General features: G+C 41.1%; 1 protein-coding gene across 12 annotated transcripts in view; it reads right to left on the bottom strand.

The window, feature by feature from the left end:
• The window catches only part of LOC308524245 (ligand-dependent nuclear receptor corepressor-like protein), a gene marked incomplete at both ends in the record, with an annotated part of 150,258 nt that overhangs the window by 134,290 nt on the left and 507 nt on the right, over positions 1-15,461 (bottom strand). The gene's annotated exons all lie outside the window — the stretch shown is intronic.

Here is a 15,461-nt window from a genome sequence, read left to right as displayed (position 1 = left end):
CTTTGTGGGCTTTGTGCACAGTCTTGTTGTATTTAAGCTGTGATTGCTGTAGGTATCACTGGGAGGAATTGACCTCCAGGCCAATTGGCTGTGAGAATCAGCTGTGTCTACAGTGGGAGAACTTCTGTGCTGAAGACACCCTTATGAGGCAAGACTTGCTTCAGTGGGGCTTTGGTGCTCACTGAGTCTGCCCCCTGAGTGTGTCCCTTATGGATCTGAGGAGTTGTAATTGGATGGTCCCACGCTGACTACTGGGTACACTGGCTCTTGGATCTAAGGAGGTACTAATTAAGCCTCTGCCTGAGGCTACCCAGCAGGAGCTACAAAGAGATCTGCAGATTCCCCTTCCTTGTTTAGGGTTTGGAGGTGCCCAAATGAGGCCCAGCTGTGAAGCAATGCAAGCTGCTATGGGGCCTTGGGCCTTCTCTTGGAAGTTCTGGGTCTGTCTGGCCCAGCTGCAGTTTATTAGGTGATTTTCTGATTGCAAAGGGCCAGGGCATTCATATGCAAAAGCCTCTGCCACAGCTTGGGTGGGGCGGGGTCTCAGGGAGTCAACAGGGCGGAGCAAGGAGCTATGGCTGATCCTCAGCCCTGCCCTAAGGGGCCCCTCATCTCAGTGTCCTGGTAGTCGCTGCAAGCACCTTTGAGAAAAAGCCGCCCTCGAGTTCCGAATTCTGCCTGCTGCCAGACAGTCCAGTTTCGCCCTGTATGAGTCTGGGTCCCCAGAGACTCACCCGGAACTGGAGTTCAGAGCAGTCAGGGCTTGTGACTCCCTCCCAATTCAAAAAGACAGCCACGTCCTCAGTTGTAAGCCCTTGCTGCATGCGCCTCCGTACCTCTGCACTTCTGCACCTCCTCTGAGTCTTAGTGTGCTTTTCTCTTTCCTTCTAGTTACAGGAATTTCCACTCAACCAGCCTTCCTGTGGTTCTAGATGATGTCCATTTTGTCTTTTAATTGTATTTTTGAATCTGTTGTGGGAGGCAGCAATTTCCAGTGTTTACCTATGCCGCCATCTTGGTTTCTCTCCAAGTTAGGGTTTTTCAAAATGCTGACACACCGAGCTCAAAAGGTTCGCCATCACTGCTCTAAATACTGACTCTACTACCTCTACTATGAAAATATGCTGTTGTGTATCCTATCATGGATAACAGTCCCACAATTCAATCTGGCCTCCTAAAGAGAAGCCTGGAAATGAGTCTCTATTCTTCCTCCTCCTCCTGTGTGCCCTTAGTTCATCAATGACTAAAATCTGTTGATTATAACACCTCATGTCTTTTGAATTCTTCCCTCCTCCTCCATTTCTATTACTACTTTTATTTCAGACCTTCATAATTTCTTGGTTGGGCTATCTTGAAGAACTCCTGATTGATTTGCCTGTCTTAGTCTCCTATTACATTACTGGTAAATTAATCTTATAAAACTACAAATTAAACTATATTACTCCCATGTTTAAAACCCTTGAATGGTTTTCCTCTACCTTTAAGATGAGTTATTTAACTTCCCTATCAGTAAAGTGGGGGAAGATAAAAATAGTTCCTACTTATATAACTATTGTGAAAATCAAATGAATTCAAGTGTAAGCCCTTAATGAATAATCCACCGTAAAATACAATAATTAAAAATACCAATACACCAAGGTTCTGGGTTCAATTCCTGGTCAGGGTACATACAAGAAGCAACCAATGAATGCATAAATAAATGGAACAACAAATCGATGTTTTTTTCTCTCTCTCTCTCTCAAAATCAATCCATACATTTTTAAAAATAACAGTAATTACTACTGTATTCTGCTCACAAGTTTCTCCACAATTCAACTTTTATTTCTCTTTTCTCATTTTCCACAATCGTACTATAATTGGTGTAGACCCATACAAGAACACCTGATCCCTCTCCTTTATACCACAACTTTAATAATGTATATGCTTCTATTATAGCCTTTACCATATTCTATAGTAGAAGAGCCTTGTCTTCACTATAAGATTGTGCTTCATGAAGACAGTGAAATGCATTAAGTCCCCTAGCACAGTTCATGGCCCATAAATATTTACTGAAAAAAAGTATGAGAGGAAAAGATGCACAAAAGGACTCCGGCAGATAGCCATGCTCCCTTCAACCATGATAATCCTATTATTCTTGAAATAAAATAAAGTAGTACTTTTAGAATAGGTCTAAAGAATGAGAGTCAGCAAAAACTCACTTTATAACTGAGGAGGAAAGGATCTGTGTGTTCAGAATGATGAGAATAATGAAGATAAGTTAGTTAACTTAGTAAGACAAATTAGATAAAGTAATGTGTACTCACTCAACCTTGTTAGGGACTAAGTTGTTTTCATGGCCTTCAGGCTAATAGCTCCTACTTTAGACATGCTAATCATTAGAGGGATTCTGCTTGGGACTTGCCTTTTACAAAAATAGCCCCTCCCATTTTCCCTTCCCTTGACATAAAAGAAGCCTGAACACTCTACTTTCTTAAGATCGATTTGAGGTAATGCTAGCACTCCCATCTTCTTGGCTGCTGCCTCCTGGATCAACAAACCTTTCCTTACTCCAAACTGTGACATTTTGAGTTTTGGCATTTCAGAAGATCAGGCACACAGGTTTTGGACTAGTAACACTCATAGGGAAATTCCACCCTACTTATAAGTTATATTTATGCCAGAATAGATATACTAAAAGGTCAAGTAATAAGGCAAAGGAGAAAAAATAGGTAATGATTAGGCTGATCCCATAATATTGTTGAAATTATGTTTGAGATTTTACCAGGGCACTATTTTCTTATACTCTTAAATGGTGAGAAATAGAGTGAAGAAATAAAATGGACCCATTATATTCAAGCTGGTAAATTACTAAAATCAAGTAGGTTGAGACATCATGCAAGGAATCTCTTCTTTTTTTAACTAACCTGGGAACTTTAACTTGCATCAATGTCTGAATTACATCTAAATTCCAGATAACCCTCTGGTTAACCCCTGAAGGACTAAGGAAAGAATATTCATGCATCTAGACTATTATTCAGAACATTAGGTCATCTCAAGGATCACCATCTTGAGTTAGTCCAGAAGCTAAGGATGCAGGAATGATTCTTAAGAAAGTACTTTTTATATAAGAACCATCAGCTTTTCTTTCTTCTTTGGGACACTCTATTGCCTAGTTGTATTTCAAGTTTGCAAACCCAAGATCCTTGAACAAATCACATTTATTTCTAGCCAAAGCCTCCAGACCCTTTTGGGGGTTCATTTGACAAATAGTACAGAAGAGCACAAGCAAAGAAAAGTTAAAATGAAATAATAAATTTTAATGAGCTATATTCCACTTCACCATTTGTCATTCTTGGGATAAGTTCAAAAGATATGGAAAGGTATGGCTATAATTTTTGGAACTGGGATAGAAGGTTAACTTTATATCCAGACAAAAACACTGACAATCTATGCTGGGAAAAATCCTTGTCCCACTAACTTCATGCTCTGTCCACCCCCTGTCCCCCAGGCATACAAATGTGTGTTGTTTTTAATATTTTTATTAATTTTAGACAAAGAGGAAGGGAGAGGTAGAAACAGAAACATTAATGAGAAACATCAATATTGATAGGCTGCCTCCTGCATGCCCCCCAGCACATGCCCTGACCAGAATGAAAACAGTGACCTCCTGGTGCATAGGAAGATGCTCAACCACTGAGCCACACAGGCCTGGCCAAACAAAATGTGTTTTAACTGTTATTGGTAAGGCTCTGAACAACAACAGGCTATTTGTAGTTAACTTTTTGGGGAGTCAAAATTTATGTGGATTTTGGACTGCACAAAGGATCAGCACTCCTAACCCCCAAATTATTAACACATTGTTTGCGGGTAGTTTTTATCGCGCGCTAACAGGTGGCGCAGGCCATTTTTGCAGTTGAATAGATTGATTACCATTATACCTGGAAGTACAAACATAATTCACCATTGTATGTGTTAGAGACCCAAATTTTGTCCTTTGGAATTCGTATATCTGCATGTTAGCATCCCTTTAGAGCAATAAAAAAGTATAAAAATAAATGTATTTATATGTTACCCGCATTCTACAGCTAGTCTATAAAAAGCGTATTAATATGTGTCCCGCGTTCTACTACCAGTCAATGTAAAACGTATAAATACGTTTCCCGCATACAATGTGTTAAAAGGTTAACTGTATATAGGCACACACATTGACTTCTATATTTCGGTACCTTTCTCTATAGATAAAATGAAAATCAGGATTTCACACTAATATCTCCAATTTCTAACTCAACACTATAGAGAGCATTTAAATTTTCTCCATATTTATAACACTTCGCAGACAGTGGGAAGCATGGCTCCCATTATCATTAATATTGGTTACAACAGGAAGACCAGGCAAATTAACAAATCTCCCGTATGGCTGCCTTCCCCTCCCCACACAGATGCTCTCCTTTTATCCCTCCCTGACTGGCCTAACACTTTCACATTTCTTCCATGAGTATAACCTTGTCACTTTGTTCAGGCCTTTATTCCTCATGCTTGGCACCCCTCCTACAAGAATACCCTTCTCATCCTGCTCAAGCTCTAACATCCCATACTGAGCTTGCCTTTCAAAGGATACCTTCTTCTTCCCACCCTTAGGCTCTGATATCTTGTATTAGAATGCTTCCATGCATGGATTTCATCCTCACCCCAGCTAAGCCTCAGTACATCCACACCAGTCTACCCTCCTGCATGTGGATGCCTTTCTACACCCTCATACCACCTGCTCCTCCACACAGATTCCCTTCTCATCCTCTTACCCTATTCAAGTCTGGACACCCCTCCCTGGGAATAACTGATCCACACCAATATCAAGCTACACTCTTTCAGAGATACCATACTGACCCTGTTTGGGCTCCAACATCTTGTACCAGTGTGCCCTCTTAGGGAGACTGCTCCTCACCCCTCATAATTCCATCAACTCTCCCCGCTCTTGTCAGGCTCTTGATATCCCCCTGCCCTTCTCACATATCCCACCTGGGTAGACACTTACCCTTGTTTGGTTCCTCCTGATAGTTTTAACACTGAATTGTTCAGAAAGGGAAGGGAAGAAGACAGGAAGAACTGATGACATTTTAAATAAAGATACCAGTGAATAAGTTGCACAAGTACCCATAACAGAAGTGATATTTTGACTTTCATCTTCTCCTTGTTTTAATTTTTCAAGTTGTTCGGAGTCTAACTAGAAAAGAAGGGTGCCATGTGAGAGTAATTCAGCAATTTAATATTTTAATTAATATACTGAATATATAATAGATTGCTCATTTTCCCAACTTTGACTTAAAAGGGCTAATTCAATTTGAGCATCTTTAAAACTATTATGACAAAACCCCCTCAAACCTGAACCAACAGCAGATGTTCAAAATGAAAATAAGCAGACTTATCTGATCATGCTTTTTACCCATAAAAAAACTTCAAAGGCTCATAATTTCTTCCCTATGGAGGCCATAATTTATACTTCCAATCCTACTTCCTACGCCCATCCCATATTCCAATGATAGTTGATTACTGAATAGTTTCAGAACATATTATCATTTAGACTTCTATACCTTTGCTTATTCTATCCCTCTGCCTGTCCCCTCCAACCTACTCTCCTGCTGGATCATTTAACTTAGGGATCAGCAAACTGTGGCCTGTAGGCCAAATCCACCTATTTTTGTAAGGTTTTTTTTTGTTTTTTTTTACTGGAACACAACCATGCTCATTCATTTATGTAATGCTTACGTGCTACAATAGAGACCATGTGGCCTTCAAGGCTAAAATATTTATTATCCAGCCCTTTACAAAAAAAGTTTTCCAAGCCCTATTTTCACATAGGCTTTTGTAGCCTAGTAATTTCAGATCCTTCTAATCAAAATTAATTGCTCCCTCCTCTACCTTTCCATTATATTATACCAACTCTAATGCTTAACATCCCTGATAATTGTAAGCTCTTTAAAAGCAAAGTCTAATCTCTATTCCTAATGTAGACAATATATTTTTTTTGGTCCAACCCGAAGTTCCCACCTCTCCCAACACTTATCACATTCTTGGGGGGAAGTATTTTAGAAGAAACTTCCGCCCTTTTTCTCTATCCCTTATTCAGTCCTCCCAAAGGAAAGATGAATGACTAATACTGGCAACATCCTGATAGTGGGATGGATTAATGTTTTAAGGTCATTTTTCATGCATGACCTCCTGCTCACTTTGTCTAGATAGATATACCTACCAATAAGCAAATCACATGGTAAATTCACTGGGGTAGAACTTATTTTACCTGTAATTCAGAAGAGGCCCATAGCTCCAGCTGCTCTGTCTTTGATAGATTGGTAAATTCAATCCAGGGGGATAAGAAGTAAAGAAGTCTCCGATGTCTAATTTTGGTCTCAGTCCAAGTCAAGTTCTTCAATACAAACTTATCATTTAGAAAACTAGTATTTTTTAACCAAGCTCACAGGTACAGAGAACATATTGGTGGTTGCCAGATGTAGGGAATTGGGGGCAGGTGAAATGGGTCAAAGGGTACAAATATCTAGTTATAAAATAAGTCATGGGGATGTAATGTATAGTGTGGTAACTATAGTGAATAATACTGTATTGCATAACTGAAAGTTGCTAAGAGAGTAAAAAAACCCAATCAGCTAACAAAGTAGAACTCAAAATATCTGATGATTGAGAACTGTAAATTAACTGAAAAAAATCATTCCTTTAAAATGTATAACACACTAATGCCACACACATATCTTAGTGATAAACTTATTGGGAAAATGTTCTTTGAAGAAAAAGAAGAGATAACGTTTTGAATCCACATTCAGTGATTCAAACCAACCCCATCCTATTATTCATCTAATTTTTCTGACTCAATATTTTATTATCAAGTCTCAGCTTAAGTAAACATAAAATATCATGAATATTATTGACTCAAAAAACTATTCTTCATATTACCTAGTATTGTAATGGTATCTCCCATCTAAAAAAACCCCACAAACATCCCTATACTCCAGATCCTTTCAATTACTACTCCATTTATCTATTCTTCCTTAAAAATGTAACTTCTCAAATGCATAGTCTACTACAAATGTCATCTTTATTTATACACTTAGTTACTTTCTAACCTATTACAATATGGCTCCCATTCCCCACCACTATGCTGAAATTTATTTAGTTAAGATCACCAAGAATCTCCATGTTGCCAAAAAAATGTACACTTCCCCGTTTCATGGTAAGTGACACCTCATCAACATATAACAATCTCTCTTTATTTTAACACTAGGGGCCCAGGGCACGAATTCGTGCACCCTGAAAGGAACTGTGGGCCCATCGTCCACACCCCCGCCTGGTCCCTTCCACCACGGCCTTCCTCATCCCGTCTGCCAGCAGCCCCACTCCCACCGCTGCCGCTCCCACATGCTGACGGCGCCCATCCCACTTGCACCTGCTGACAGCGCAGAGCGATTGGGGCTGGTGCCCGAAATGGGTGCAAGTGGTGGCTGCTGCCCTGATCACTCCTCAAGAGCAGGGGGAGGTGGAGAAGCCCTCAGGGGTGATGGGGCCAGCAGCAGCAGATTGCACCCGCTGACAGCACCAAGTGATCGGGACCATTGCCAAGTGCTGTCAGTAGATGCGAGCAGTGGTTCTGGTGCCAGCTGCGGGTTCAAACAGCAGCTGCTGGCCAGAATCACCCCTCAGGAGCAGGAGGAGGTGGAGAAGCCCTGAGGGGCCATCAGCCGCTGCTCACACCTGCTAATTGGGGCCAGGCGCAGGCGGCAGGTGCAAGCGGGGACAGTGCCAGCAGCAGGTGTGAACGCTGGGTGGGATCGTGGTGCGCAGGAACAAAGAATTTTCAGTAACCACCAGAGGCTCACCCCGATGACAGCGACCAGCGCCCTGCCTTGGTCTGGTGTTCCTGCTCACCTGCTCCACCATCCCGCCGCAGGCAATGCCTGCCATGGTTAGCGTGCGCCCCCTGGTGGTCAGCGCATGTTATAGCGACTGGTTGTTCTGCCGTTCTATTTGCATATTAGCCTTTTATTACATAGGATAATTCTCTCTTCTTAGATTTGGTGATACTACTCTCCCTGCTCTTCTACTTAGCCAATAGACTTATTTTCCAGTGTAAAAGTTCAGCAGCCTTACTAATCCTTTGCCCCCAAAATGTTAAGATTACTTAAAGCATGGAACTGAGAACTTTACTTCTCTCATTATACTATTTTTTACCCCTGTGTGATCTCATTCATTTCCATGGATTTAAACATCATCTTTATGCTGATAATTCCCTAATTTATATATTCAGCAGAGAAACCACAGCTATGTAAGCATTACAGCACCTTTCATTAAAAACAAAATGTAGTGAACACATGAGGACCAATATTATCCTAGTTTCAGATTTCCATCTGTGAAAGGTAAAATGACTTGTGCCTAAGGTTAAGATGATGGAGGTTAAGAAAGGAAGTGTGCTCTTTCAATTCTTCATTCTTTCTATCATTTAGTCCCTTGTTTATTTAAATACTAGAGGCCCAGTGCGTGAAATTCGTGCACTCGGGGGAGGGGGGGGTCCCTCAGCCCAGCCTGCACCCTCTCGCACACTCGGAGCCCTCGGGGAATGTCCAACTGACAGCTTAGGCCCACTCACCATGGGGGCGTGCCTAAGCCGGCAGTTGGACACGTTAGCGCTGTCGTAGAGGCAGGAAAGTCTCCTGCCACCACTGCTGCACTCACCAGCCATAAGCCCGGCTCAGGGCTTCTGGCTGAACGGTGCTCCCCCTGTGGGAACTCACTGACCACCAGGGGACAGCTCCTGCATTGAGCATCTGCCCCTGGTGGTCAGTGCGTGTCATAGTGACCACGGTCATGCTGCTGTATGGTCGATTTGCATATTAACCTTCTATTATATAGGAGGAAGTCTATTGGACAAAGTTACTTCTTATCTACACACACCATACACATGCATCAGAGAAGAATTGGATTTGAATTAATGGAGAAAAGATCTCAAAACTTGTTTTTCAATAAATACTTAAGGAAAGACTCCAGGTTACAACTGAATTATGAAGGTTAGTATGTAGGGTAGGAGATATGACTAAAACAATACTCAAAATTTTGGGGCAATGGGTGTAATAGAGAAGTAAAAGTAGATGCAAATGGTTGGGCTGTCTAAAGAAAACTAGAAAAACAAATAGGAAAGAGCAGTCTGGTAGACTATGATCAACTAATTGAAAATGGTTAGGAGCCTTACTTGATGAAAAAGAACAAATGGGAGATACTACTGCTTTGTAAACTATAAAATCAAAGCAGCTATTTCAAATAATGATTTAATGTAAGGTTATAAGCTAGACTGAACGACAGTAAAACCAGCAATGCAGATACTGATATAAACAAGAATCTTACCTGAATCTGCTCAAGTGTACTTACTCTATTAGAAAAACTGAATCCAGGAGGTATTTTAAAGAAAGTAATAATATTTTCTTTAAAATAATGTGGCAACACATTAGGGTAAAGAAAAAAAAAAGGAAGCAAATATAAGTAAGCAGGATAGGGTTGTTGCCAAGTAGGAAAAACTCTATGAAAGGAAAGGAAAGGAAATGAGATGTTTAGAAAAATGATTCCAGTCTGGCCACTGTGACTCAGCGGTTGAGCGTCAACCTATGAACCAGGAGGTCACGGTTCCATTCCTGGGCAGGGCATGTGCAGGAGACAGTTGATCGATGATTCTCTATCATCACTGATTTTTCTATCTCTCTCCTTCTCCCTTCCTCTCTCTGAAGTCAGTAAGAAAACATTTTTTTAAAAAAAGTGATTCCTCTTAAGTTTTATTTTCTAGAAAACAGAAAATTTCTGAAAGCAAAATTTTTATTTAGCTTTAATTAAAAACAAAGTGTCATTCTTCAAATACAAATATGACATTATTTTGTTACCTTAGTTTCCTAGTGGGAGCAGTAGGTTGGTCTGGGCCTATTCACATTCTCCTATCTATACTCTGTGGTGGGAAAAAAACAACTCTTTTGAATGAATTACTTGATACTACGGTACATTCAAACTCAGTATGGACTCTCATAATGTGAAAGTTAAATGGGTCTCCAAAATGTTGAACCTATGAATTTGGTGCTCTAACCAACTGTTATCACCCACGAATGCTGGCCATTTGATAAGGATTATTATCAAAAAAGGAACTCCACACATAAAAAATGTAGGTTATTATAATTAAAAGACTGGATTTACTAATAAGGAAAAAGAAATTACATATCCAAATATCAGCATGCCTTTGTTGCTCCTCCCAGGACAGCACTGTGATAGAACCACCAGGGTTCAAAGTCATACAAGTCAGGGGAACATACAGGACACAATAAACACCAACTTATCACTGTGCAAAGCCAAACAAGAAGGCGTACATGCATGTGATCAGCCAAGGAAAGTAGCATGGACATGAAGAGACAGCTCCACGAAGAAAGGATGCTATACTATGCTCCAGCCTGTAGCCCGAATCTAATATCTGCAAAAACACAAAATTCACACAGGTGGCAGAATTTTACACTTCCAAGTATAAAATAATTCAGGAGTACTCAGAATTTCAAATCTTGCATGCAAAATTCATTGATATACTTATTTTACAGAGATATTTGGATGTATATCTTACCATCCAACTACTCGTTATATTCTTAGTTCCATTTGTCTAATGTATGCTATTAGGCAGTGTCATAGTTTACATCTTTTTAAGTGGATAAAAAACTTGCTAATGCTTGAAAAAATAGTTGTATAGCCAAGGTTTTAGGGTAGCTGGCCCACCACACCAGTCCTTATCAAATCCAGATTTCTAAGTGAATCCACTCTTCTGGGATTTATATTGCAACAGTGACAGATGAACTAGACATTAGTAAAAAGTCAAAAGAGGAGAAAGCCAGAAGCAGTCAGAAAGCGCTATTAGGTTGATTATCTAAAATTTTATTTACGGGCTATCCCATCTTTAACTATTCAGCTCTAGGAAGTACTCATATAACTTTTTCAGAGGTTAAAAAAAGAAATAAACATTCTCTGACACTGATACTGCTGATTATAGATGGGGCAGGTAGTTTGGAAGAAAGTCCATTCTACAAACACTTGCAAGTGCAGATCTCTAAGACAGTTATGAGGTTACCAGGAAAATTTACTTAGAATGTAATATCTTTTGGTCTCATATACAAAATGCTAGGGTTCGGCTAAGTCCATGGTCGGCAAACTGCAGCTCGCGAGCCACATGCGGCTCTTTGGCCCCTTGAGTGTGGCTCTTCCTAAGCCTTAGGAGTACCCTAATTAAGTTAATAACAATGTACCTACCTATATAGTTTAAGTTTAAAAAATTTGGCTCTCAAAAGAAATTTCAATCGTTGTACTGTTGATATTTGGCTATGTTGACTAATGAGTTTGCCGAGGCTAAGTGATACACTGTGATTCTTAAACTATGACTCTAACACCATAGAAAACAGATCATTCAAACCCTTACTATCTTTTCTTCTAACATGCCTCATGATCTTTTTATTGTTCATCAGCATTCCCACCAGAAAGAATCTATTGGCAAAACTCAAAACCTGCTAATATCCAGTGTAAATCAACAACAGCAAAATTTATGGAATGCTATGTGCAGATACATATTAACATATATTTCCCCCCAAATTACATATTGATTACAAAGGGATAAGTGATGACTTTCAAGGGGAAATATGGGGAATAATGCTTTAACCAAATTTTCAAAGCTAACAATATGAAGCTCAAGATATGATGTACTAGCATTAAGAAGCACAGAACATCTCTTCAGAGGTATTACTGGCCAAAAAATAAAAATAAAAAAATGCATAACCAATCTAATCATGAGAAAACAACAGACAAATTCAAATTGGGAGACAATCTACAAAATAACTATCCTGTACTTTTCAAAAATGTCAAGGTCAAAAAATACAAGAGGAGCTGAGAAAGTGTTCCAGATTAAAAGAGACTAAAGAGATGTGACGACAAAATGCAATGCCCGATCCTGGACTAAGGAAAGGAAAGCTTACAGATAAAATAGAGAAATAGATAAAATTTGAATGTGGATTATGATTGAGATAACAGTATTATGTTAATATTAAATCTCCTGGTTTTAATAACTACACTGTGGTTAGGTAAGCACAATGTCTTTTATTTTAGAAAATATACACTTAAGAATTTAAGAGTAAAGAGGCACAATATCTGCCAACTACCCTCAAATTATTTCAAAAGAAGACAGAAGGATGGATGGGTAGATAGAATGATATGGATATAAAGCAAGAATGATAAGGCAAATGCAGCAAAGTATAATACAGTTAGTGAATGTGGGTAAGCATATATGAATTCCTTGTACTATCCTTCCAACTTATCGTGGAAGTTTGAAATTATATCAAAATTAAAAGTAAAAAAATCAAAACAATAAAAATAAAAAACTTGGCCTATCTCCCAGATCAAATATCTTAACAGACTATACAAGTTCTGGTAGTGTTTAAAATTATATTGATGCATTTCTTTTCTCCTGGACTTTACTGTGTTTTAAATTTTATAACTTATCAGTTACTAATTCTATTATATATGCCACAAGATTCAGGACTATACGTTATACCTCAATATTACACCGAGCACTAAGATACTGTTTGCTATATCCAATAAGCACTAAAACATCTGTTAGATGAGTATACTCCAAATTATAGCACAACATATGATGATTATAGAAAAATAATTAAATTATAAAAAGTACCACATTGCAAATAGAGGTATTGAGACACAGAACGTATAGGACACCTCTTAAATTATAAAAAAAGAATAAATCATAATCATAAATCTAAAGAGATGAGTTCCACAAATAGAGAAAAGTAAACATTTTCCTTATCAAGAGTTATACATCTTCGCTAACTACAAGGATGATGAACTTTCCCCCCATAAAAGAATATTATATATGTTATAAAAAAGTGAATCAAATGAAAGACTTATCCGAGGAATTGAGATTTAAAACACTACTACGGGGTTAATACTGAGTTGTGGTACAATCCTAAGATATTGCTTGCAATTTCCTTATTTAAAAATAACGCTTTTGAATAATTTTCTTCCCCAATGGCAGAAAGGATCATATTTTATAAAAACGATTTCAAGTCGTGAGAGCACTGGATATGCCACACGGAAATTTATATATACACATATATATTCACAAACATACAAACATGCAAAGGAAAAAGAATATGTCGGTTTGCAAATGTTTATAACGTGAAATATTGAATGTAAGCACATTAATAGCAAAAGATAAATTGAAATAAGTACACAAACTACATGTAATCCCAATTCACACTATGAATAGATGCTTCACATATAGGGTACTGAAAAAAACAAACAAAACCTAAGCAACAAGTGAATATCCGGCGTAAAAGAGTTTCATTGTTTATTTAAAAATAACAATGCAAAAACAAAAGTATGAGACGGGTCTTACTAGGTCTCCTGACTAAGGCTGGGACTGTGGGGGAAAATTCGCAATATAGTTAGAGCCCAGTTAAACATTTCCTTTCTAATATGGTATAATTATATATTACATTAAAAATGTAATACAGAGATTGCATGTTAGACATAACAGCATGAACTCAATTTTCAATGTTTCCCAATCTACTTCAGTATCCAAGTAGGTAAGGCAGAAAGTCCTTTTTCCCATGAAATTCAATTAATTTTGTATTTAATTAAAATTTGACTATTTTTAAAATCACATATTTTTAGATACAGAACATACTTAATGTACCCACATAAGCAAAAAGATGAGGGGATAAAAACCTTAAAGGATTCAAAAACTTAACATTGACCAAAAACATCGTAAAATCACTGCGTGCCTCGGGGAAAACTTGACACAATGTCTCCAGCCAGTGTTACAATGCCATTACCCTGATCCTAATTCAATGAACCCAGTTTCTAAACAGGTTATTGACAGAAGAGATCTTTCCAATAAAAACGGGTCCATTTTGTATTCTGGAAGCACTAATAACACTTACCCTTAAAATTTTATATAAAGAATACCGTGTGTTTTTTTCTACAATTTTTTAAACTAAAATCACTTATGAGAACTCCATCAAAGCTATTTTCCAGAATGTCTCCTTAGATAAGACCAAAACCTATTTTATAAGGGTAAACAGTAAATGGCTTAAACATAAAAGTGCCCCTAGTAATAGTTCCTATGTCCACCGTATTCTGCAGTGCACGCCTCTGAGTTGAAGTTGTACTAGTTCATCCTACTGCGACCTCCTGCTCACTAGCCGAAAAGAAGGGTCTTCCTCCAGGCGCTAAACGAACAAACCGGGGTGGGGGTGGGGGTGGGGGTGGGGGCGGCTCGAGGTGGCGCAAGAACAGATGGAAACAAGTAAGAGGAGGTTAGTGCCTCCACTCCAGGTGCCAAGATTTAATCGCCCACCGAGCCAGCTGCTTCCACCACCCACACTTCATCCCTTCCTCTCTCACCCCAAATCCCCTTCCAAAACACACGCGCACAGCACCCCCCGTCCCTGTCCCCGCGTCGCCCCCTTCCTGCCCAGGACACCAACCTGCGGGAGAACAGCTCCCTGCACACGCCCCACTCGGACAGAAAAGCGAGCGCCGGCGGCGAAGGTCCGGAGGTCCCGCCACCGCCCGCCGCCCCCGGCCACCTGCAGAATGACAGCTCCGAGCCCAGAAGTTTGAGAAGCACGAACGACGCCGACCCCACCGACTGGGAAGACGGACGGTCAGGAGGACGCGGGAGGGAGGCGGGAGGGTGTCGTGCGGGTAAGTGCGGGGACGGGTCCATCACATGACAGCGAAAGAGGACCAGAGTCGCCGGGGCGTCCGCGCAGAGAAGGGGGGTGAGGGTGTCATCTCTATGGCAACAGCCCCCCCGGCTCCCCGCCGTCCAGACTTCCAAAGAGGGAGGAAGAACTTCAAATCCCAACCGTCAGCGCTCCAGCGGCTCCTTCTTAAAGGGGTACACACCGCGCCGCCGCCGAGCGCGAGAGGGCAGAGGAGGGCGCCCCCGCCCCTCGGGCGCCGCCCCCGCTGCCCCGAGCCCCCCGCCGGCCCCCCGAGGTCCCGGCCCCGCGAGCGCCGGGGGGCGGGGGGTCGCCCGGGATGCCCTCCTCTGGAACTCGGTGGCGGCGGCCGGCCCGGCCCCCGGCGGCGAGAAGGGGGTGTGTGTGCGCCCGGTGGGGGCGCGGACCAGCCCGCCTTTCTCCCGCCGGCTCCCCTCCGCCCGGACGCCGACCGCGGGGCCGCTTCCTCCCTCCAGACCGGGCGGACGCCGGGCGGCGAGGGGCGCCGAGGAGTTTGGGGGACGGCGCGAGCGAGCGGTTCCCCCGGGGGCTGGGCGAGCGGGTCCGAACTAACAGTTCCCGGGGAGCCCAACAGCTCCGACGGGGAAGGAGCGCGGACCGCGCCGGGCCGGGAGCCCCCAGACAAAAGGCGAGCCCGGGCCGCCGCGCCGCCGC

This window comes from Myotis nattereri (genome assembly GCF_964212035.1).
Source record: "Myotis nattereri genome assembly, chromosome: 1".
Classification (NCBI taxonomy): Eukaryota; Metazoa; Chordata; class Mammalia; order Chiroptera; family Vespertilionidae; genus Myotis; species Myotis nattereri.
The sequence above is the reverse complement of the archived record's forward strand: the minus strand, read 5'-3'. Positions and strand labels throughout refer to the sequence as shown.